This window comes from Lathyrus oleraceus, chromosome 5 (genome assembly GCF_024323335.1).
Source record: "Lathyrus oleraceus cultivar Zhongwan6 chromosome 5, CAAS_Psat_ZW6_1.0, whole genome shotgun sequence".
NCBI classification, from domain to species: domain Eukaryota; kingdom Viridiplantae; phylum Streptophyta; class Magnoliopsida; order Fabales; family Fabaceae; genus Lathyrus; species Lathyrus oleraceus.
The window spans coordinates 586,346,845-586,373,809 of NC_066583.1; the positions used below are offsets into that span (position 1 = coordinate 586,346,845).

Consider the following 26,965-nt stretch of genomic DNA (forward strand, 5'->3'; position numbering starts at 1 on the left):
GTTGACACCTCGATTTATTGGTCCGTATCAGATTTTGGAAAGGATAGGAGAGGTAGCCTATCGTATCGCTTTACCGCCGTCACTTGCGAATTTGCATGAGGTTTTTCATGTGTCTCAGTTGAGGAGATACATTCATGATCCGTCGCATGTAGTCCAAGTAGATGATGTACAGGTGAGAGATAACCTGACTGTTGAAACATCACCTATGAGGATCGAGGATCGAGAGTTGAAGCAGTTGCGGGGTAAAGAGATTGCCTTGGTGAAGGTAGCCTGGGGAGGACCAGCAGGTGGCAACGCGACTTGGGAACTGGAGAGTAAGATGAAGGAGTCTTATCCAGAGTTGTTCGCTTGAGGTATGTTTTCGAGGACGAAAACTCTTTTAGTGGGGGAGAGTTGTAACACCCCAATAAAATAAAATAAAATAATTATTTAAATTGAATTAATAGCATATTATTAATTTAATTAAATAATTAGATTATTATTATTGGATTATTTTAATTATTTTGGAATAATAATTATTGTTGGAAAATATATAAGTGTGAAATGAGGAAAGAGAATCCCATTTAGTAAAGAAGTGTTTTCACGTGAAAACAGAGAAACTGCAGAGAAGAGGAAAAGGGCAGAGGCAGAGCAAGAGGAAGAAAGTTGGAGAAGAGGAAGAGCTTGAACTCAAAGAATTGCCGGATTATCTCAGGTAAAGGGGGTTTATCGTCGATTAATGGGTATTATGGGATAATATGTAATGGGTAGTGATAAGCCGTTGATTTAACCCTAATTGGGACTGTATATGCTGAAATGATGTGGAATAAACTGTGTTAAAACTGTAAATTGAATCGATAGTTGTGTGAGTCGTAAATGTTAGACTATGGCACGGATCCCAATTAAAAACTTGAATCGGCACTACCAATTTAGAGACAAATTGGGTTTTAGATGCGGGAGCAGCCGGAAAACCGGATAGGCGTTAAGCTAACGGAACTTTGGAATAACTCAGAAAATCTGAGTCTGCGCGCGAACGGTCGACCATAGAGTCGGCGTGCGCTGACCCGTGGGGCATGCGCCGACTGCATGCGTCGACGCAAGGCATTTTTCGCCGACCCGTGACTTAAGCGTCGACCCTATGCGTCGACGCAAGGAGTTTTGCGCTGACTCCCTCCAGTTGAGCAGAGCCTTTGCGCCGACCAGCGAGCTTTGAGCTGACCCCTATGGTCGACGAAAAGCCTTCATTCTTTGTTCATGGACGTGCATAATGGTTTTGTCATCATCGAAACTGGATATCGTATGTTGCAGAGTGGAAAAATGGATATGTTAATGTTGTGTACATAATTGAGAGCTGGCCTATGTTGGCACGTGATGTAATAGGGATGATATCCCGCTGTTGTGAGCCGTATAGGTATTAGTAGAGAGTGCTAATACGGTGTTTAATTGACTTACATGATAATGATGTGTTGATTGATGTATGATGGCATGCCTAATGATGTGAATGTATATATATTGCCTGTGTTGTGAATGGACTTTTGTATGGCTTAGAGTGTGAGCTTATATCCGTTGTGAATTGTTGTTGATGCTGCATTGCTAGATGATTAGCGTGTATAGCATAGCCTTTGGGGCTGTAGCTAATTCCCATGGTGAGGAATTAGTGAGTGAATCATTGTGGATTTGTTGTTGATGTTTGCATGCTAGATGATTAGTGTGCATAGTCTAGCCTTTGGGGCTGTAGCTAATTCCCATGGTGAGGAATTAGTGAGTGAGTCATTAGATCTCAAATGAGTGGGACTAGTGAGCTTAGTAGCCGTATCTGGGTTTGATCGGTGAGCTTGAGCTATATGTTCAAGAATAGTCGGTACCGCATGTGTGGAGTCTCATTGCATAAATATCCGTATGGCGTATAATATGAATGGATGTATTCCAATATTATACGTGTGTTCGTGTTATTGTTAAGTATGATTTGAGATTATACTTGTGTTTTATGTTGGGGTTGAGCATGATGTTAAGTTGAGGTGCTGATACTGAATGTATGTTGCAGTTAGGGTGATTGGTGTGTTGAATTACTTAACATGACATAATATTTTATAATGCCTATTTATCGATTGAGGAACTCACCCTTACAACTATTTTTCAGGTAACGAGAAATGAGTTGAGTAGAAGCTATGCTTGGAGTCTAGTGTAGTCTCCATAGTGGGTCATGCTCTGATAGATGTAACATCGGGAGGGAACCTTTTGACTGTTGTTGTTGATGGTTTTGAACTAGATTACATGTGAACGTTACATGTTTTACATGATTGAGTTGATCTCTATCCGCTGCGTAATTGTGCAAACACTTTATGTTTAAATTAAATAAATGAGCATGACTGTTATATTGTTTAAATGGTGTGGAATAATTGTGTGACACCCTTGGTGCATAATTACTCTGATTTTGTGTTTATTATTTTAATCAATATTTGGGGGTATTTTAGAAGGGTGTTACACGAGGTGCATGTTCTATATTAGTAAGGTGCGATGGGAAAATTTTAATATCCAACTGCTAAGACAATGGGTCAAACTTAACTAAACAAATTATAATAATATTATATATGTTTGCTTTCCAAGTTTTAGCACTCATCAAGACTAGTATCGGATAATGTAGGTTTCGCCTACGCGATGTGCATGTTCTATATTGGTAAGGTGCGATGGGATAATTGTAATATCCAACTGCTAAAACGATGGGTCAAACTTAATTATAATAATATTATATATGTTTAGAAGCAAGAGTTAGGAATGATCCATATGATGGATTGGAATAAGGAGTTATTCACCCAACTTAAATTTTCGAGAGTTGTATGAGATACAATTGGAAGGAGTTCCTACCTAAATAACCTAGTTTTGTGTAATCCGCCTACGCGGACTTAGAACGAAGTGAAATATGGATCTCGACCCACTAGAAAATCTTCCAACGGGATTTTCCGAATCAAATGATGAGGGTCATTTGTTTTGAGTAAAATAGTGGGAGCATATTTAATTAAAGGCCTAATTAAATATGTCAATGATACTTATATTTTCATTAATCTCAACTAACACCTCTAACAAACATTTTGCGATCAATCCTTGAGAAAGATAAATTATCTGGGACAAATTTTCTAGATTGGCACCGAAACCTGAGGATTGTCCTCAAACATAATAGAAAGTTGTATGTCTTGGAGAAACCTGTTCCTGAAGAGGAACCTCCTAGTTTTGCACCTAAGGCAGAAAGAGATGCTTATAAGAAGCATGTCGATGATGCAAATGAAACTGCTTGTCTCATGCTGGATGTCATGAACTCAGAGTTGCAAAAGCAACATGAGAACATGATAGCGTTCGATATGATCGAACACTTGAAGATGCTCTATCAAGAGCAAGCAAGGCATGAAAGGCTTGAAGTTTCAAAAGCCCTTTTTCAAGGCAAGTTAGCTGAGGGAGCCCTTGTAGGTCCCTATGTGCTCAAGATGATTGGGTATATGGAAAACCTTGAAAGGTTGGGTTTTCCCCTCGGAAATGAACTTGCAACTGATTTGATCTGGCAATCGTTGCCAGATGGATTCAGTTAATTTGTCCTAAATTTTAATATGAATGATATGGACAAATCTTTTCCTGAACTGCTAGCCATGTTAAGAATTGTTGAGCAAAATCTGAAGACAAAAAGGAAATCCATTCTGATAATCAGAAATGGAAAGAGACAGAACAAAAGGCCCACCAAGCAGGGTGATAAAGGGAAGGGCAAGGAAGTTGCCAAACCCAGACCAATTGTTGCTTTGAAGCCTAGTGGAGGCATAGCAAAGGCAGACACCTGTTTCCATTGCGGTAAGACCGGACACTGGAAGAGAAACTGCCCAAAGTACTTGGAAGATGACAAAATCTCCATTGACAGGAAAAGGTGAAAGAGCTGATGATCTTTTGGCCCTCATACATACTGATGTATGTGGACCACTGAACATACCAGCCCGAGGAGGTTTTCAGTACTTCATCACATTCACTGATGATTTCAGTAGATATGGTTATGTATATTTAATGAAACACAAATTAGAGTCCTTTGAAAAGTTCAAGGAATTCAAGAATGAAGTACAAAACCAACTAGGTAAGAATATTAAAACTCTTCGATCAGATCGAGGTGGTGAGTATTTAAGCCTAGAGTTTGATGACCATCTGAAAGAGTGTGGGATCCTATCCCAACTTACTCCTCCTGGAACACCCCAATGGAATGGTGTATCTGAGAGAAGAAATCGAACCTTGTTAGACATGGTCTGATCCATGATGAGTCACGCCGATCTTCCAAACTCCTTTTGGGGACATGCACTATTGACAGCAGCTTACACACTTAACTGTGTTCCATCCAACAAGGTTGAGAAGACACCATATGAGATATGGAGTGGTAAGAAACCACATATGTCTTACATAAAGATTTGGGGTTGCGAGGTTTATGTGAAACGACAAATTTCAACTAAGCTTGAGCCCAAATCCGACAAATGCTTATTTGTGGGGTATTCTAAAGAAACAAGAGGGTATTACTTCTACAATCCTTCTGAGGGCAAAGTGTTTGTCGCTCGAACTGGAGTTGTCCTAGAAAAGGATTTTATTTCCAAAGGAACCAGTGGGAGGAAAGTAGAGCTTGAAGAAATTCAAGAATCACAAAGCATAGATACACCTATGGAGGAATTAGAGCAGGAAACACAAGAAGTTGTGGAAGAGCAACCTGCTCAAGTAGAACAAGACCAGCGTATGACAAGTAGGATACGTCAATTACCTGAGAGATATGGATATCTCATAACTGATCAAGGTGATGTATTACTCATGGATCAAGATGAGCCTGTGACCTACCAAGAGGCCATAACTGGTCCCGAGTCTAAGAAGTGGCTAGAAGCCATGAAATCTGAAATGGATTCCATGTACACAAACCAAGTTTGGACCTTGGTAGAGCCTCTTGTAGGAGTTAACCCTATAGGATGCAAGTGGGTCTTCAAAAAGAAGACTGACATGGATGGTAAGGTACATACCTATAAGGCAAGACTGGTTGCAAAAGGATATAAACAAATTCATGGGATTGACTATGATGAAACCTTTTCACCAGTTACAATGCTTAAATCTGTTCGGATTTTACTTGCTATCGTTGCATATCATGATTATGAAATATGGCAGATGGATGTCAAAACTGCTTTCCTTAATGGAAATCTTCTTGAGCATGTGTACATGACACAACCTGAAGGATTTGACATACTAGAGGAAGCCCAAAAGATATGTAAGTTACAAAGATCAATCTATGGATTGAAGCAAGCTTCCAGAAGCTGGAATCTTCATTTTGATGAAACAGTAAAACAATATGGATTCATCAAGAACGAAGATGAGCCTTGTGTCTACAAGAAGGTTAGTGGGAGCATGATCATTTTCCTGGTATTATATGTAGATGACATATTACTCATTGGAAACGATATCCCTACCCTACAACAAGTAAAGTCTTGGTTGGGGAAATGCTTTTATATGAAGGACCTAGGTGAAGCAGCCTATATATTAGGAATCAGAATCTATAGAGATAGATCACAAAAACTGCTTGGCCTAAGTTAGAGTACATACATAGACAAAGTGTTGAGACGCTTTAATATGCATGATTCCAAGAAAGGATTCATACATATGCAACATGGCCCGTGTATATCAAAAACATAGTCCCCTTTAACTAAGGAAGAAAGGGATCACATGAATAAGATTCCATATGCAACTGCAATAGGATCTATCATGTATGCCATGTTATGTACTCGACCAGATGTCTCGTATGCTTTAATTACATCGAGTAGGTACCAATTTGATCCTGGTGATGCTCACTGGGTAGCTGTCAAGAATATCCTTAAGTATTTAAGAAGGACTAAGGACTCATTCATGATATATGGAGGTCAGGAAGAGTTGGTTGTAATTGGATACACCGATGCTAGCTTCCAGACAGATAAGGATGACTTTAGATCGCAATCTAGTTATATGTTTTGCTTAAATGGTGGCGCTGTGAGCTAGAAAAGTTCAAAGCAAGATAGAGTTGCTGATTCTACAACCGAGGCCGAGTATATTGCTGCCTCAAGTGCAATAAAGGAAGTTGTTTGGATCAAAAGTTCATTAGGAAACTTGGAATGGTTCCTAGCATTGTGGATCCCATTGGTCTTTATTATGATAACAATGGTGCTATCGCACAAGCTAAGGAACCTAGATCTCACCAACGATCCAAACACATACTTGGGCGTTATCACCTCATTCGAGAGATAATAAATAGAGGAGATGTGAAAATATGCAGAGTACCTACACTTGACAATATTGCTGACCCACTGACAAAGCCTCTTGCGCAGCAGAAGCATGATGGTCATACTAGATCTATGGGTATTAAGGGTATGCCTGATTGGCTCTAGTGCTAGTGGGAGATTGTTGATCGCTCGACTTTATGAGTCGAATTTGGGGTACAAACTGCAAGTGCACAGTTCTATCGCGTAGTTTTAAAAGATATCGATCCCACAGGGACTTATGAATCGATATACCGTTATCTAAGGTTACTTCGTAAAGCTAAGGTGGATAATGTTTGATTATTTGGGGAAAAGCTATAACTAAAAATAGAATCTAAATTAAATATCAAATAATCGGATATCGGTATGTAGTTCGTCGTAATTAGGGAATCAATTCTTTGTCGGTTTCTTGGTTTTAAAACAAATCTTTTCAGTTGACTTTATTGATTAAAAGTTCTATCTCAAACTCTCGCTCTGTTGAATAAACCATGATTTTATGTTAACGTAGCTGTCACTTATAATTAAGTCAAAAACCATTTTTTGGAAGCAATAAAGTCCGTAGAAACTCTTTTTAAGAAAACACTAACCGTTTAAACACCCTTATCTCAAACTCTCGCTCTGTTGATTTAGGTTATACAATTAAATTCGAATGCTTAACTCTCGTCCTCACATTCAATCTTTAAAAGTACTTTTTGGAAAAGATTAGAATTTAATTAACTCTAAAAATTGCTCTCGCCCTGATCTAGAATTAATATCCAATTTACACTGTCCAGTTAAAACCTCAAACTTTCGCTCTATTGATTTTAACCTCTTTATGTCCTTTACTCTCGTATAAAAACTTTGTTATTAAACCTGTAAACTGAGACCGTAAAAAGAGTGATTTTAATTTTAAATTTAATTAAACCGACTTAGTTTTGATCCCTTATTCCGCTTACTCTACATACCGATATCTAGGCGAATTAGCCAGACATGCTAAACGAACTTAAATAATTATCATGCATAAACAGACTCATCTCAAGTAAATAATATAAATAAATAATAAAACAAAGCATTAAACAATAATTAAAGAACCTGAATTAAACAGTAGTCTTGAACACTCCACCACAAGCCGGTAGAATTTGTTCTTGAATTCTTCAATTAACCAACAAATTAAAACGAAGGAATAAAAAAACTAGATTCTAACGTAAGGTTAGATCCGGTGAAAAAGTACACAATAGTTTCCGGTGTAGAAACTATTATGTGAAAAACTAACTAAGTGCTAGAGAAGAAAATAAAATTGCCAAAAGGAAATAATAAAAGTTGCAAAAGTAGTATGTAAAAGGTATGCTTAAATTGCTGAAGAAAAGAGAATTGAAAAATTGCCGAAATCTGGAAAAAGCGTGTGCGCGTGGAAGTCTGGAACCTCTTTAGGGTTTTGCAAAGTTGCTATTTATAATGATGCTTTCCGTAACTGTTTTCAAAGCAGTCCGCGTCAAGGAGTCTTCACGTAACAGATGCATCGCCGTGGAAATAGGATTCAGCGTGTAAACGTGGACTCTCAACGTCTCTGAGGGCAGAAATGTAGGGGGATGGTGTGACGTCCGTCACACCTTGTGTGACGCTCGTCACATAAGTGTATGCAGCGTGACGTTCGTCACAGCATCCGTGGCGGTCGTCACAGGCACGACGCCTGTGTCATCTTTGGGCTGGGCTTGGCTTTTGCTATTTGGGCCTTTTCATTCCTTTTTGCACCTCCTTTTCTTCCTTTTTTTGCTTGTGCTTCAAATAAGACACCTGAGACAAATAGAAAGGAAATACCGTGTAATATCTAATAAAATGCAGTAAATTGAAATAAATAATAATATAATTTAATTGAATTAAGTCCTGAAATATGATATAATTTCATGTTATCAAACTCCCCCATACTTAGATCTTTGCTTGTCCTCAAGCAAAATTCAGTATAGAATTTGTTAAAGGTTTTAGCCAGATGAAATTTCAAAACATACGTCAATTCGTATTAGGTTGCATGTAAACTTTGTTTAGAGGTAACTTGAGTTAAATCTTGACATCAGCAACCACCGTCACAACCTAGGTAACCTGCCTTATGCAAATCAGTTCAAGTACACTATGATAGCTATCCTAGTTCCTTTACTCTTATTTCACCCGTTTTCATTTTAGCGAAATCACATTAAGCCCTTTATCTTTTTGCGCACATAGTGGAGTAACCGGTTAGTGATTCTGATTCTCTTTTTAGCTTAAAGTTCTGGTACAGAAGTCGGATAACTTCGTTATTCAGTCCATTGCAAATTGCGGGGGATCGGACCGTAGTCTGCCCTACCAAGTTCAGTACCAGATACCTGCTGAACCAACTCATAATGGATCTTTCATCTTATGCTTTTGTATGATCTGCAACCTTTAGATTAAATGATCTGGTAAGGATCACCTAACTTACTCAGTGCATTTCCTGATATATATATATATATATATATATATATATATATATATATATATATATATATATATATATATATATATATATATATATATATATATATATATATATATATATATATATATTTTATGTTACTTTGGGAATCATTCACTTATATTCATCGGCCCTCCACGTAGTTTGCTATTAAGATGGTGTTGACTTCTTGTATAAACTACTCGGGGTTAATATAAAACTAAAAGTTCAAGGGATTGGTATAATAGGTACTTATCCTGATCTAACGTGTTGAGGTTTGTTTGGAGTGTTTGGCGGTAGTAGTTTTTGTCTTAATTCGTCTCAAGTTTGATAAAATGAGCAACCTTTATACTTATTGGGTGTGTTGAATTTTTGTTGTGGCTCATGAAAATTTAGGGAATAGATAATAGAAATTGTTCACACTCGGGACTTAACTTAAAATAAATCTAAATATATTTTTTTTTTTATAATTAAAAGGGAAATAACAATGAAAGGAAAGGTACATACTTGTAAACAAAAGGAAATAGAAAGAACAGGTTTTCCCCCCATACTTAAATTAAACATTGTCCCCAATGTTTTAAGGAAATGAACTACAATAGGGAAAGGGAAAAGAAACTACAACTAAGGTTGCCTTCCGCCTCTTGTTCTAGGGCCTGGTGATCTCTGACGTAAGTCTAAGTTGTCGAACCTGCTAAACAACTCAGTGAACCGCTGATCGGTTATGTTATTCCTCTCTTCCTATTGTTGTTGCATTTGACGCATCATTTGCATCATCTCTATATTCTGTGCTTGCATACCATCAATTGCATCCATGATGTCGTCGTTGGTTGCAGGCCTTCGTCGTTGACGACGTGAGGATGGGCCAGCTGCAGCATCGGAGCAGTTGAGCGGGACAGATTGTTGTGCAGGAGTAGGATCACCTTGTTCCATGTCTTCAAACTCGTCTTCGGGCGGGTTTGCTTGTGAAGGTTCGGTGGCTTCGGGAGCATTTAGATCATAGAGGTGGCGGTTGGGGTTGGTGACATCGGTTAGGGAAATGTTGGGTAGAACAACGCTTGGAATAGCCTGGTTGTTCACCATAAGATAATATCCTCCGCCTACTCTGTTCTTAATCGGGCGGTTGGATCGACAGTAGGCTATATCCATAAATAGGGGAGATAAAGATTCTAAAGTTTGGAGGCGGTCCCCTAGGTTTAAGCCTAGTGCTATGGTGGTGATTAATCCACCAATGACAAAGGGTTGACGGCCTCTAGCACATAAGGTGCGGATATGATGAAATAGAAAAGAGGCGGCGTTTACCTTAGCTTGCGGTTCGAAGACGCATTCGAGGAAGAAAAGTTCCTTTGCGTTGACCTTGCTGTTATTTGGTCTACCAAAAACTGTGTTCTGTAAAATGCGGATAAAATATCGGATGGTTGGATTATGTATGTGGGAAAGAAGAAGCTCTTCCCAGTTGTAGGCATCTAGACCGGATATTTTCTTAAAGAGGGTGAAAACGGCAACTGTGTTCCAGTTTAGGTCGGGAGGGATTCTGGGGTAGACTTGGCCTTCTGTGGAGAATTGTAGCATGGTACTCAACTGGTTTTGGGTTAAGGAGTACTCGGTGTTGAACATACGGAAGGTTGCGGTACCGGTTAAGAATTCGTCTTCACCGGCGGGAGTGGTGTATGCGTATGAACTTAAGAATTCTAAGGTTAGGGAGGGGTAAGTGGGTTGATTATGCGTGCACAGAAAGGTTAAGTCGGCTTGACGGAGCATCCATTCGATACCTTGGAGTAATCCTAATTGTTGTAAACAAGTAAAATCAGGATACCTGGTGGAGACGACGCCTCGCTGTTGGAAACCCTCGTATTGCTCCCTTTGATAATTTTCATCTTCTGTTCGGAAGATGATATTTCCGAAATTCTGGTTACCCGCCATACTGATGGATGAACTGAAAGAGGTAAATTGGAAAGAAAAGAAAAGTGTTTGATAGAAGAAAGTGGTTTGTGGTGAATGAAGGAAGGTTTGGTGGGTATTTATAGGAAAAACTTTGGAAGATGGAAAAAATAGGTGGTTGAAAAGTGAATAATTGTGGGTAAATGTGAATAAATGGGGAAGGTAAAAAGTTGAAGGGGTGTAACGTTCGTCTCCAACGGCTCCTTAACGTTCACCTAGTCTGAAGGGCGTTACGCTCGTTACAGGTGCATGACGGGCGTCACAGGTACTTAGCGTGACGTCCGTGACAGAATGTGTGACGCTCGTCACACTGTCTGTTTGGCAAGGTTTCAGCTAGCGTCCTTCAGAGTGACTGGTAAGTTATTATGTATTATTATTTTTTTTTGTTTGTTATGCTACTGATTGATTTATTCTGCAATTTAATTTCTTGTATAATAGTGCATATATAATTCAATAAGTCATAGGTAGCAACAGTAGAGAACATAATAGCTATTGCATAATAAAATTAAATAAATAGCTTCAATAAAATGATCATAATGTGATATTGGAAAGAAAAACAAAAAATGCGAAAGGGAAACAAATGCGAACATGAATTCAAATAACATTAATGAATAATCTAACTTAAAACTAAATAACTTAAAAAATAATTTCTATCCATCTGCACGATCTCTGACCGGAGGAGCAAAAGAGTTAACATGGTATAGCAACTCGTGAAACTGATTTGTCATACTGCTCATGTATCCTAGAACTTCGTGTCTCATTTCAGTAAACTCTTCTCTGAGGATGTCTTGTTCTGACATCAAAGCTTCAATGGCGGTGTTATAATCAGTTTCGGGCATATGATGTCGGAGGTCGGATATTGCTGATTCTTCGGTCTGAACAGGCTGAGGAGGAGGGTCAATATCATAATAGCCAGATGGTGTCTGAGGGTCAGATTCAACATAAGGGATCTGATCATCACAAATCTCATAGTCCTGGATGGATTCAGTGGATCTAGCAGGAGAGGGTGTTGCGTTCAGATTGTAGAGCCAGTTACTGCGGTTATGAACATTAGTCTTGGGACTGGGTAAGGTGAATAGGCAAAGAACTTGGTTATTAATTATAAGCTCGAACTCGTCAGACCCTTGGTTTGCTATAAACATGGCATTGAAGAGGAAGGGTATACTCATAGTAGTAATGCCACAGAAGGGGCTTAAGTCAAGCATAGGCTGACGTAATCCAATAGCATTACCAATCATGGTTATCAAACCGCCTACTCTAATAGGTGCTCGCTCGTCTTGGATAAGGTGGTCTAAATTTGCTAGCATAAAGGTGGCACCGTTTACTGGACGGTTCTGGGAAGCACAGAATATGATGAAGAGTTCATCACGTGAAACTGAAGTACTGTATGGCTTTTGTCCAAATAAGGTGTGGGTCAGGATCCTATGGAAGTAGCGGAAGGCCGGGTTATGTATGTTTCCAGAGAGAAACTCGTGTTCCTCGGGATCGTCATTTCCAGTCAAGCTACCCCAAAAGTGTTCAAGTTCTCTATATTCAAAAAGTTCTTCCTGGCTTACTGTGAATGTATCAAGGGAGGTAGGGAAACCTAAAAGGTTGGTAAAGTCTCTAATATTAAATTGGTACTCCATGTTGAACATTCTGAACTGGATAAAACCTCTGCTAATTCATTTCCCATGGCTGGGTAGATAGATTAATGAGCTAAGGAATTCTAGTGTTAGTCTCCGGTAGGTGACGAACTGTCGTAGGATAGGAGATGTTTCCCACCCTATCTGATTCAGCAAATACAGGACACTTTCTCTTAGTCCAAGGGCAGTCATAGCCCAGTCATCAACATATAAACTAGGTAGCATCTCTCTCGTGGCTAGTTCTTTAAATTTTAGTTTGTGAGCCATTCCTCTGAATTTGATACCCATACGGTCAATTTGTCCCATCTAGTTAGTGTTAGCTAGAGAAAAGAAAACATGAGTTTTAGTCAGGATTTGGCCAAATGCCGAAAGAAGAGAAAAGTTTTTAATAAATTAATATAAATTAAGAATGAATACTAAACAGAAATTAAAAGAATGATTAAGGAAGAAATAGAAAAATAATAATAGAATAAGGGAATAATAAAATATTTGTGGGTTGTCTCCCACTAAGCGCTTTGTTTAATGTCGCAAGCTCGACATAAAAACAATCAATTACAATCTATAATTTTTGGATGCATTTCGTCTAAGTGTAGGATTTGCGAATCTTCGTTGGTTTCCGCACAGTGATAGTGTTTTAGACGTTGCCCGTTTACGGTGAACGGTTCTGTGGATTTTCCTTTAATTTCTACCGCTCCACTGGGAAAGATGTTAGTGATATGAAAAGGACCTGACCATCTGGATCGTAGTTTTCCCGGAAATAACTTTAGCCTAGAGTTAAATAAAAGGACTGTATCGCCTTGCTTGAAGATTTTCCTTGATATGCGCTTGTCATGCCATTGTTTTGTTCTTTCTTTGTAGATTCTGGCATTTTCATAGGCGTCTCTTCTGAGTTCCTCTAATTCGTTTATGTCAAGGATTCTCTTTTCGCCGGCGGCCTTATAGTTTAGGTTCAGATTTCTAATAGCCCAATAGGCTTTATGTTCTAATTCTACCGGGAGGTGGCAGGATTTTCCATAAATGAGCTTAAATGGGGTCGTCCCTATGGGGGTTTTATAAGCAGTTCGATACGCCCATAAAGCTTCTGGTAGTTTTAATGACCAATCTTTCCTTGAAGTGGCGACTGTTTTTTCTAATATTTGTTTAATCTCTCTATTGGACACTTCCACTTGCCCACTGGTCTGCGGGTGGTAAGGTGTCGCTACTCTATGCCTTACGCCATACTTAAACAGTAGTTTTTCGAGTACCTTGGATATGAAATGTGATCCACCATCACTGACTACTATTCTTGGGATGCCAAATCTCGGAAATATTATATTCTTAAAGAGTCTAGTTACTACTCGGGTGTCATTTGTTGGGGAAGCTATAGCTTCGATCCATTTTGAAACGTAGTCTACCGCCACGAGTATGTATTTGTTACCGAAAGAGGATGGAAAAGGTCCCATGAAGTCTATTCCCCACACGTCGAAAATCTCTACTTCCAAAATACCTTTTTGTGGCATCTCGTCACGTCTAGATATGTTTCCTGTGCGTTGACATCTGTCACATTCCTTAATAGCCGCATGTACGTCCTTCCATATACTTGGCTAATAAAAACCGGATTGTAGGATTTTAGAGCAGGTCTTGGTTGTACTTGCGTGTCCACCATAAGGAGCGGGGTGGCAGTGTTGGATTATATTTTCTACCTCTTCTTCAGGTATACATCGACGGAAAATACCATCAGGGCCTCTTTTGAAAAGTAAGGGATCATCCCAGTAATAGTGTTTTATGTCGTAGAAGAATCGTTTCTTCTGTTGGTAGGATAAAGTAGGTGGAACTATTCCGGCAGCTAAATAGTTGACGAGATCAGCGTACCATGGTGTAACAGATATAGCTAGGGTGGTTTCTACTTGCTTGTCAGAGTTATTCTCTTCCAAAGTAGCTATAAGTTTATCGTACGAGAATTCATCATTAATTGATGTTCTTTCCGGTTCAAGGTTCTCAAGTCTAGAGAGGTGGTCTGCTACTACGTTTTCAGTTCCTTTCTTGTCTTTGATTTCCAAATCGAACTCTTGTAGCAACAAGATCCATCTTAGGAGTCTAGGTTTAGCATCCTTTTTTGTTAAGAGGTATTTGATAGCAGCGTGGTCAGTGTAAACTATTATTTTGGCTCCGACTAAGTAAGAACGAAATTTATCTAGCGCAAACACAACTGCTAGGAGTTCTTTCTCGGTTGTGGCGTAATTCATCTGTGCTTCATCTAGAGTTCTACTTGCGTAATATATAACATGAAGCTTTTTATCCTTTCGTTGTCCTAAAACAGCACCTACAGCGTAATCGCTGGCATCGCACATTATTTCGAATGGTTCATTCCAGTCGGGTGTCTGCATTATGGGTGCGGAGATCAATGCTTGCTTAAGCGTTTGAAATGCTTCTAAACAGTTATTGTCGAATATGAATTCAGCATCTTTCATCAATAGTCCGGTTAAAGGTTTAGTTATTTTAGAGAAGTCTTTGATGAATCGTCGGTAAAAACCGGCATGTCCTAAGAAGCTTCGTACTTCTCTCACGGTTTTAGGGGGTTGAAGGTTTTCGATTACCTCTATTTTGGCTTTGTCTACTTCAATTCCTCTATTTGATATGATGTGTCCTAAAACAATTCCTTCTTGTACCATAAAGTGGCATTTCTCCCAGTTAAGTACTAAGTTTACTTTTACACATCGCTCAAGAACTTTCTCTAGGTTTTCAAGACATTCTTCAAAGCTTTGTCCGCATACGGAAAAGTCATCCATAAATACTTCCATGATGTTTTCGAGAAAATCGGCGAAAATTGCCATCATGCATCTTTGAAAGGTTGCAGGAGCATTACACAAGCCAAACGGCATTCGTCTATAAGCGAAGGTACCAAAAGGGTATGTGAACGTTGTCTTTTCTTGGTCATCAGGATGAATTGGTATTTGAAAGAAGCCTGAATAACCGTCTAGATAACAGAAGTGTGAATGTTTTGCCAACCGCTCTAGCATCTGGTCAATGAATGGTAAAGGGAAATGATCTTTTCGGGTTGCTTTTTTTAGTTTCCTATAGTCAATGCACATTCTCCATCCCGATTCGATTCGTTTGGTTATAGTTTCTCCTTTTTCATTTTCAATGACTGTTATACCACCTTTCTTTGGTACTACGTGTACAGGACTAACCCATTTGCTATCAGATATAGGATATATAATACCTGCTTCTAATAACTTGGTTATTTCCTTCTTCACTACCTCACTCAGGATCGGGTTTAGTCTCCTCTGGTGTTCTCTAGAAGTTTTACAGTCTTCTTCTAGCATGATGCGGTGCATACAAATAGAAGGATTTATTCCTTTAAGATCGGTGATGTTGTAACCTAGTGCGGTCGGATATTTTCTTAAGATATGTAGGAGCTTTTCTGTTTTGAGTCTTCCTAGGTCAGCATTAACTATCACAGGTCGTTCAAGTTCTAAGTCTAGGAATTCATATCTCAGATTTTTGGGAAGTGTTTTCAGATCTAGGGTTGGTTTCTTAAGGCATTGCATAGGGTCCGGTGTTATTGCTAAACATTGGTTAAGTTTGTCTTCTATAGGACAGTCGGATGATCTGTCCTTTTCTAACTCTGTTTCTTTTATGCATTTATCGATGATATCCATGAAGTAACATGTATCTTCTATTGCAGGTGCTTTCAAAAATTGGGAAAGGATGAACTCAATTTTCTCTTCTCCTACTTCGAAAGTGAGTCGTCCTCGTTTTACGTCTATGATTGCACCGGCAGTTGCTAAGAACGGTCTTCCCAGTATAATGGGTGTAATATCATGTTCTCTAATGTCCATAATTGTAAAATCAGTTGGGATGTAGAATTGACCTATGCGTACGGGAACGTTTTCAAGAATTCCTACAGGGTATCTAACAGAACGATCTGCTAGTTGCACAGACATTTTGGTTGGTCTTAATTCTCCCATTTCCAGTCTCTTGCATATGGATAAAGGCATAACACTAATTCCGGCTCCTAAATCGCATAAGGCTTTGTCGATGACAAATTTTCCTATGTGACAGGGTATAGAGAAACTACCCGGATCCTTGAGTTTAGGAGGCATGTTCTGGATTATAGCGCTACATTCGGCAGGGAGTGTAACGGTTTCGCTATCTTCAAGTTTCCTTTTATTAGAAAGAATTTCTTTTAAGAACTTGGCGTATGAGGGCATCTGCGTAATAGCTTCTGTAAACGGGATTGTAACGTTTAATTGTTTAAGGAGGTCAATAAATTTTTTAAATTGGCCCGCATCTTTGGTTTTAACAAGCCTTTGAGGGTAAGGGATAGGTGGTTTATAAGGTGGTGGAGGTACATAAGGTTCCTTCTTTTCTACGGTTTCCTTATTACTCTCTTCCTTTTCCTTAGGTTCACTCTCCTCAGTTGACTTTTTAGGGTTTTGGTTTTCTATCCTTGGATCAGATGGTCCTTCCACTTCCGTTCCACTTCTTAGTATGATTGCATGAGCGTGGTTTCTCGGGTTAGGTTGGGGCTGTCCAGGAAATGTACCAGTTGGGGCAGCAGTAGGTGCTTGTTGTTGAGCTACTTGTGATATTTGTGTTTCCAGCATTTTGTTATGGGTAGCCAGGGCATCTACTTTACTTGCTAGTTGTTTAATTTGTTCACCAATGTGTACATTCTGGTTTAAGAAATCTTTATTGGTTTGTTGTTGAGAAGCTATAAAGTTTTCCATCATGATCTCCAAGTTGGATTTCCTAGGGGCGTTATTATTATGTGTAGATGGGTTCGGTTTCTGATATCCCGGAGGTATAGCTGGGGCTTGATTTGGAGACTGTCCAGGTGCGTACAAAGCATTATTACTCTTATATGAAAAGTTTGGATGGTTCTTCCAATTTGAGTTATAGGTATGCGAGTAGGGGCTTCCTTGAGCATAGTTTACTTGTTCTGCTTGGATTCATGTTAAGAGTTGACAATCTGTAGGAGTGTGACCTTGGATTCCACAGACTTCGCAATTCTGAGTTATAGCAACCACGGCGGTTGGAGGTGGTACATTTAAACTTTCAATTTTCTGGACCAGAGCATCCACTTTTGCATTAACATGATCAAGGTTACTTATCTCGTACATGCCGGTTTTCGTTTGAGGTTTTTCCACCATTGTTCGTTCGGTTCCCCACTGATAGTGGTTTTGGGCCATGCTTTCGATAAGCTGGTAAGCATCAGCATAAGGTTTGTTCATTAGTGCACCACCTGCAGCGGCGTCTATTGTTAACCTTGTGTTGTACAAGAGACCATTATAGAATGTGTGAATTACTAACCAGTCTTCTAAACCATGGTGTGGACAAAGTCTCATCATGTCTTTGTACCTTTCCCATGCTTCGAAAAGAGACTCATTATCTTTCTGTTTAAATCCATTTATCTGGGCTCTTAACATAGCTGTTTTGCTTGGCGGAAAATATCGGGCAAGAAAAACTTTCTTCAACTCGTTCCATGTGGTGACAGAGTTGGAAGGGAGAGATTGAAGCCATCTTCTAGCGCTATCTCTTAATGAGAAAGGAAAAAGACGAAGTCGAATTGCCTCTGAAGTGACACCATTAGCTTTAACAGTATCAGCGTATTGGACAAATACGGATAAATGAAGGTTTGGATCCTCGGTAGGATTTCCAGAGAATTGGTTCTGTTGCACTGCCTGCAACAGTGAAGGTTTGAGTTCGAAGTTGTTTGCTTCGATTGCGGGCGGAGCAATACTTGAATGCGGCTCATCTTGTGATGGAGCGGCGTAATCTCTAAGAGCACGAGCTGGTTCTGCCATCTCGGGTATCGAAGGGAAAATGTTTTTGAAATCAGGAAGTTCGGCAGGAGGGAGATTGTTTGCAGCACGATATTCCCGAATTCGTCGTAAGACTCGGAGATATAGTTCAATATCGTTGATTCGTAAATAGAGCGGCTCGCCTTGTGAGCGAGTGTGTGGCATACAAATCGACGATAGAAAGAAAAGAAAAAGAAACCTTAGTCTCTACAGCGTAACGGAAGAGTTACGATATCGACTAAACAAAAGTCCCCGGCAACGGCGCCAAAAACTTGATCGCTCGACTTTATGAGTCGAATTTGGGGTACAAACTGCAAGTGCACAGTTCTATCGCGTAGTTTTAAAAGATATCGATCCCACAGGGACTTATGAATCGATATACCGTTATCTAAGGTTACTTCGTAAAGCTAAGGTGGATAATGTTTGATTGTTTGGGGAAAAGCTAAAACTAAAAATAGAATCTAAATTAAATATCAAATAATCGGATATCGGTATGTAGTTCATCGTAATTAGGGAATCAATTCTTTGTCGGTTTCTTGGTTTTAAAACAAATCTTTTCAGTTGACTTTATTGATTAAAAGTTCTATCTCAAACTCTCGCTCTGTTGAATAAACCATGATTTTATGTTAACGTAGCTGTCACTTATAATTAAGTCAAAAACCATTTTTTGGAAGCAATAAAGTCCGTAGAAACTCTTTTTAAGAAAACACTAACCGTTTAAACACCCTTATCTCAAACTCTCGCTCTGTTGATTTAGGTTATACAATTAAATTCGAATGCTTAACTCTCGTCCTGACATTCAATCTTTAAAAGTACTTTTTGGAAAAGATTAGAATTTAATTAACTCTAAAAATTGCTCTCGCCCTGATCTAGAATTAATATCCAATTTACACTGTCCAGTTAAAACCTCAAACTTTCGCTCTATTGATTTTAACCTCTTTATGTCCTTTACTCTCGTATAAAAACTTTGTTATTAAACCTGTAAACTGGGACCGTAAAAAGAGTGATTTTAATTTTAAATTTAATTAAACCGACTTAGTTTTGATCCCTTATTCCGCTTACTCTACATACCGATATCTAGGCGAATTAGCCAGACATGCTAAACGAACTTAAATAATTATCATGCATAAACAGACTCATCTCAAGCAAATAATATAAATAAATAATAAAACAAAGCATTAAACAATAATTAAAGAACCTGAATTAAACAGTAGTCTTGAACACTCCACCACAAGCCGGTAGAATTTGTTCTTGAATTCTTCAATTAACCAACAAATTAAAACGAAGGAATAAAAAAAACTAGATTCTAACGTAAGGTTAGATCCGGTGAAAAAGTACACAATAGTTTCCGGTGTAGAAACTATTATGTGAAAAACTAACTAAGTGCTAGAGAAGAAAATAAAATTGCCAAAAGGAAATAATAAAAGTTGCAAAAGTAGTATGTAAAAGGTATGCTTAAATTGCTGAAGAAAAGAGAATTGAAAAATTGCCGAAATCTGGAAAAAGCGTGTGCGCGTGGAAGTCTGGAACCTCTTTAGGGTTTTGCAAAGTTGCTATTTATAATGATGCTTTCCGTAACTGTTTTCAAAGCAGTCCGCGTCAAGGAGTCTTCACGTAACGGATGCATCGCCGTGGAAATAGGATTCAGCGTGTAAACGTGGACTCTCAACGTCTCTGAGGGCAGAAATGTAGGGGGATGGTGTGACGTCCGTCACACCTTGTGTGACGCTCGTCACATAAGTGTATGCAGCGTGACGTTCGTCACAGCATCCGTGGCGGTCGTCACAGGCACGACGCCTGTGTCATCTTTGGGCTGGGCTTGGCTTTTGCTATTTGGGCCTTTTCATTCCTTTTTGCACCTCCTTTTCTTCCTTTTTTTGCTTGTGCTTCAAATAAGACACATGAGACAAATAGAAAGGAAATACCGCGTAATATCTAATAAAATGCAGTAAATTGAAATAAATAATAATATAATTTAATTGAATTAAGTCCTAAAATATGATATAATTTCATGTTATCAATTGTTGGGGTAAGCCCTAGAGGCCAATACTTTTTGGTACTTGTATCGAATTATTTATTAATAATAAAATGCATTTTCTTTATTATGGTTGATTAATAAAGTCTCTGGAATAGATAGTCCGTTTAATGTATTAAGTGTGACTTAATCATGAGAACACATTAAACATAAGGACACTATTCTTAAAGTATCAGTAGTCGAGCTTTAGTGTGAAGTGGGATAACATTAAAGCATTAAGACTATTATGTTTGTAGACTGATGATCACATCTCATGGATCATGGATAAAGAGTTATCAAGTCTTAAACATAGGTATGAATATTAGGAGTAATATTTATACCGGATTGACCCGCTATGAGAATACTATATAGAAAGTTATGCAAAGTGTCATAAGTTATTCTCATGGTGATAATAGTGTATACCACTCTTCGACCTGAAACCACTATGGATCCTAGATGTGGAGTCGAGTGCTTTATTGCTGATCCAACGTTGTCTGTAACTGGATAACCATAAAGACAGTTGATGGGTACTCCACGAAGCATGCTGAGGGACATGAGTGACCTAGATGGAATTTGTCCATCCTGCATAAAAGGATAAATGTCTATGGGCCCAATATTGAACTGGACAAGGATGACACAGTCTATGCCTTGTGTTCTGTAACACCCCTTTTTCTACCCCAAATTATTTAGCATATAATCAGAGTAAATAAGCACGCATATAAAGAAAAGGGCGTCACATCGACGTTTTCGAAACTTAAAACTTTCAAAAACCAACAATACACCTGGTCATTCAAATAACACATTTCACTCATCATGAATATTCAAGCAATATGCGTTCGCAGCGGAAAATAAAGAATACTCATGTAATTCATAATATGATCCATGTCCCATACCATGATCATCTCTCAATAATCTCTTCAAATTAAAATAAACAAGTAATGACATAAAACATATCCAAATAAGATACGAGTTCAATACCACTAATCTACCCAGTGTTACATGACCAGAGCATTGACTCATTACCAATTTCCAACTAAATACGGAAACTCTCCAGCTAATCTTGAGCGAGCTACCGTCCACCTACTCCAGCAATACTACTCTGTAGTATCTGCGCGATACCCATGAAAAGGTAACATTCAAACAGAAAGGGTGAGAATTCAAATCATTATGAATATAGCATAATAAGGCACAATGAATTAAAACACAATTTAAGAATTCATCACACTTGGTATAATCACGTCAATAATATTAAGCAACAATCATCTCACATATTTCAAACGTACATCACATCCACATCAATACATGCATTCAATGATCACATAACTATAGACGACTCAATGCAATACAATGTGACTCTATGCATGTGGTACCGCAATGTGAACTCAAAGTTTCACCGCTTTCCGATTCAATATCTAGAATCCAAGCCACGCTTCCGATCCGGACAAGACCAAAGCCCTACGTCTGTTTCCAATGAAGGATCACCGCTTAATACTACGCCTAATCCCAATTAAGGATTAACGTCTGCTACGTCTGTTTCCAATGAAGGATCACCACTTAAATACTACGCCTAATCCCAATTAAGGATTAACGTCTGCTACGTCTGTTTCCAATTAAGGATCACCGCTTAATACTACGCCTAATCCCAATTAAGGATTAACGTCTGCTACGTCTGTTTCCAATTAAGGATCACCGCTTAACCACTTCCACAATGAAGTCGACCATGCTATGAATGAATGCACACATACCAACACATATGCAATTAAGACACTTCTATACCGTCTTAACATCCCACATATCACCATGACTCACAATTGGTACATATACACATTCATCACAACTCATCAATTACGATTACATATACACATCCATAACCATAATTCATTCACAATCCAATAATGGTATATATACACATTCACACAATATTTTATTTTCATCATGATAAAATTCATGGCATTTATAAATCACATAATATTTTATAACATGGAACAATAATAATAATCCTTTACATTATCTTTAGTCATGTTATTTCACAATCAAACATATCAACCATGTTTAACACCCATCAAAATAAAATTCATAGAATTTGTAAGACGCATAATACACTATAATATGATATCATAATAATAGCCTTGTTCATTATCTTACCAATGCATCCGTCCGCATTCAAAACGGAGCTATAATGCTCAATTAATTCATTAATCTATCTTAATCAAGATTTAGATTAATATTTATTCATTGCATAAGTATTCAACAACAACCTCTCTAGCCTAGTGGTAAGGCATGTACAGATTCAGGGAGGTCCTGGGTTTGAACCCCACTGGTGACAAATTTTGTACAAACAGAAAATTAAATTCTGTTTCATAACAGTGTTAAACGCCCTGGGTATCCGCATTTTTCATCGTTATCGTTGGAGGACTTCCGGACCTCCAATTCGTGTCTTGGGTAACAATGATGTGTTGCTAGATACCGCTCACTGTTTATTATGTTAAATACATGATTTAATATAATTGCCAATGCCGCGAAAACCTACAGGGTCACACACAAAGGACAGATTGATGAGAGATAGAGTAACTGCCAATGCCGCGAAAACCTACAGGGTCACACACAAAGGACAGATTGATGAGAGATAGAGTAACTAAGGAACACCGTAAGGTACGGTGCCCTTAAGTGAATTGTAGAACATCGTAAAGGTACGGTGTACTTAAGTTGAATAGGGTCACACACAAAGGACAGATTGATGAGAGATAGAGTAACTAAGGAACACCGTAAGGTACGGTGCCCTTAAGTGAATTGTAGAACATCATAAAGGTACGGTGTACTTAAGTTGAATACGAAATATGGTAAGGTACCATGAGCTTAAGTGATTTTGGGCATATTATAAGATATGGGCCAAAATACACTTAAATGGGCTTTTTAGCTTGAAGCCCACACAAGTGGTTCTATAAATAGAACCCTTGTGCAGAAGCATTTAGCGCGGTTGCATTATTTTCGTTCTCTCTCTCTCTCTCTCTCTCTCTCTCTCTCTCTCTCTCTCTCTCTCACTCAAAGTCTTCATTCGTACCAGCTAGCACTATGATTGAAGGAATCCGTTCGTGTGGACTGAGTAGAGACGTTGTCATCGTTCAACGTTCGTGATCGCTCTGTGGATCTGCATCAAAAGTTTTGATCGTCACAAGAGATCTGCACCAAAGGTTTCAATCGTCACAAAAGGTAAATATTCTATCACTGATCATGACCATTCGTAAGGATCTCTAAAGGAGAAAATTTTAATTTCCGCTGCGTTTTGGATCGCAATTCTCCTTCAGAATAGTGTAACACTCTAAAACCCCTGATGGATTTTTTTTCATTTTTAAATCTTAAAATCGTTAAAATAATAGAATATTGGGGTATTACACACAAAAAATCCACATTTATTTTAAGGAAAGGATAAAAAACTAGAGTATCAATAAAGCAAACAATCAATTCAAGTTGCGACAAATAGCTAAAGAAGATCCCCACCCGATGTTACAATATTAGAGATACGAGAAACTAGAAGTACTCCCTCCGTTCCTTTATAAGTGTCACTTTCTTGCAAAAAATTTGTTTCTTTTTAATTGTCACTTGCAAAAATCAAGGTAGTATTAATTGCAATTTTGTCAAAATTACCCATAGATAATAATTGCAGAGAGAGAAAAAGTAAAGTGAATGTAATAAATAATTAAGGGTATTATAGGTAAAAGAAGAATTATTGTTTGAAAAGTAACAATAATGATTAGCTTCATTGGTATGTGTAAAAAGTCAAAAAATGACACTTAAAAAGGAACGGAGGGAGTATTAGCCAACATCGAGATTCGACAAAACATGAAATAACATGGAAAAATGAACATCCTCTATTAGAAGCTGGATCTCTCCTCAAATTCAATTTGAAACTCACTTGTATAATTTCACAATTCTAACACATAGAAACAACAAAGGGGTAAAAATATGTATGATAATTAACATTGCCATAATAACATCAGGGTTAGTACATCTTACAAATCTAGTCATAAACATAATATAGGATATTATCATATGAATAACGAATACAATTTTGTAATATTAAATCAAATACCACATTCAATAACATAATTCAGTCAATGATGTAACAATATGCTCAACTCCTCTACTCTCATGCATGTGGCACCATCCTACAACACCAAACGAAAGTAATACATCGTCGGACGAAGTCCTACATCATCGGACCGAAGTCCATCATCATTGGACTGAAATCTATCATCATTGGACCGAAATCCATCATCTTTGAACCGAAGTGTTGTAAATTATTAAGAATTATTAATCTTGAGTGTGTTCCAAAATGACAAGAAAATATGCAAGTGAAGATTAATTTTAAATTCAGAAATAGGCAACACTTGCGAAGTGTTACAATGAGTTTGAATTCAGAAATAGGCAACACTTATGAAGTGTTGCAGTATGTTTGAATTCAGAAATAGGCAACACTTTGTGAAGTGTTGCAGAATGAAAGTATGCAACTCTTAAACAATGTTACAGGAGGTGAAACAATGTAACTTTTGCTAAAAGTACGTAAATTTTGACAAAAGCTTTTAACTCTTGATAAAAAGAAGTGTTTCACCAAGAGTTACAACCTTGTAAAACAACACCAATAAGGCCTATAAATAATTCATTCTGAACTCAGAAAAAACATAACAAAAAATCAGTGCATCCTCTTCACATAATTCCAGACACTTTTCTCTGCATTCGAATCTTCATCAGTCCTGTGCATATTTAATTAGAAGGTTGAACTATCCTGGGTATTCTTGCATTCAACTCTAAGACTATAAGTCAGTGCTTGAAATACTTTTAAGAAAAGTGGCACCATTCACGATTATAGCCTCGGCTTATTTGATTTAAATTAATTTTTATAACACTCTTAAAAGTAATTCAAATAATGTCAACTGAGGCTTTTGCTTCAAGCAACAAAGGATAAACTGCTATGTCGTAAACACATTCTAAACACAAAAATTTACATCATAAAATCGGCTGCAATTTTGATGGAGAAAGAAACACTCATGTCTTCTTGTATATATGGTGAAAGGCTAGATTAGTAGCCAAGGATTTTAAACAAAAGAAATGTGTGAATTATTTGGACATATATGCACTAGTAACAAGGACGACGATAATTAGAGTGTTGTTTTCATTACCTTATTTGCATGACCTTATAATTCATAAAATGGATGTCAAAATAATATTCGTAAATAGATATCTAGATGAGGAGATTTACATGGAGCAATAAGAAGGTTGTGTGCTTATTGGTAATGAACAAAAGTGTCCAAGTTTGACAAATCCTTGTATGGATTAAAACAAGCATCGAAACAATGACATCAAAAGTTTGACTCTGTCATTGTAAGATTCATCAATTAAAGGGAGACACACAACTTAGGAGAGACTTTTCAATCATTATCAAAACACGAATTCAAAGATTTTGTCATCATCAAAAGGGGGAGATTCTGAGGAATTCATCTTATATCTAGTTCAATTTTGATGAAGACAGAGATTATCAAAAAAGAAAGCGATCAAAAGTGTCATGCACATCAATGATGAAGTTGATCAAGAAGGTTGAACATAGAAATTCAAGTGAATATTTGACATAAGTGAACATAACTAAGGTACTTATTGCAATTCATACTATATTACTTTAAATTCCTTAAAATTTCATCTCTCACTTCATCTAAAAACCTTCTTGCATCATCATGCATGATTATCAAAAAAACTTATTCATTTAGTTCTTGTGACAAGTGTTCATACATAAAGTTGTGTGATAACATTGTAATATTACTTTGTTTATACGTTAATGACATGTTGATAATTAGCAACAACATGGATGGGATTTTAGAGACAAAAAGGTTTCTAACCTCCGTATTCAATATGAAAGATCTTAGATTAGTTGACATAATTTTAGGGATCAAAGTAAGGAGAAATAGTAAGGGACAAACTTAGTTAAAACATATTATATTGTAAAAATGCTTGATAAGTTCAAACATATAAACATTAAGGAAGTAACCATTCCATTTGATCATGTTGTCAAACTTCAAAAGAACAATGGAAGAGCAGTGATTCTATTGGAGTATGCAAGTGTAATATGGTGTCTTATGTTCTTAATACAATGTATCAGACCTGTCATATTATTTGTAGTTAGTAAAATGAGTAGATTTACTAGTCATCCAAATAAGTAACATTGGAAGGCAATCACACGGATTTTCGGCTATCTAGAAAAGACCAAAAATCTCGGCCTTCATTATGGCAGGCTTCCCGCCATACTAGAAGGATATAACGATGCAAGTTGGATATCCAATGTTGGAGATCATAAAACCACAATTTTGTGGTTATTTACACTAGCTAAAGGAGCAATTTCTTGGAAAAGCAAGACACAAACATGCATTACTCTTTCAACCATGGAATTGGAGTTTGTGGCTCTTCCTTCTGCTGGTTAAGAAGTGAAATGGTTGAGGGACTTATGTTAGAAGTTCCATTGGCAAAAGACAATGTTTCAAAGGTGTGATACACTGCGATAGCCAAGCCATTTTAGCTAGAGCGTTCAGCGAAGTGTATAATGCAAATCTAGACAAGTAGGACCTAAATATTCTTTCGTGAAAAAATTGATTAAGGATGTAATCATTTCATTCACATATATACAATCAAGTTGTAGTTTTCTTGATTCATTTACTAAACTACTGGCCATAGATTTAGTAAAGACTACCTCGAGAGGTATGAGATTGAAACTCCTTGAATAAGGGTTCCGATAACGGTAGCAACCCAATCTAAAGTTAACAAACATTAACCTATGATTCAATTGGTAACAAAAAGTCGTTGGTTTGGATGTTTATGCAACATTTTGTGACAATATTGACTATTACATATTG

General features: G+C 37.7%; 1 non-coding gene across 1 annotated transcript; it reads left to right on the top strand.

Moving 5' to 3' along the window:
- The first annotated feature begins 17,573 nt into the window (after positions 1-17,573).
- Positions 17,574-17,680, top strand: LOC127090246 (small nucleolar RNA R71). The gene has a single exon (XR_007791772.1). It is a non-coding gene; the product is annotated as a small nucleolar RNA R71 (small nucleolar RNA).
- The last annotated feature ends 9,285 nt before the right edge of the window (positions 17,681-26,965 follow it).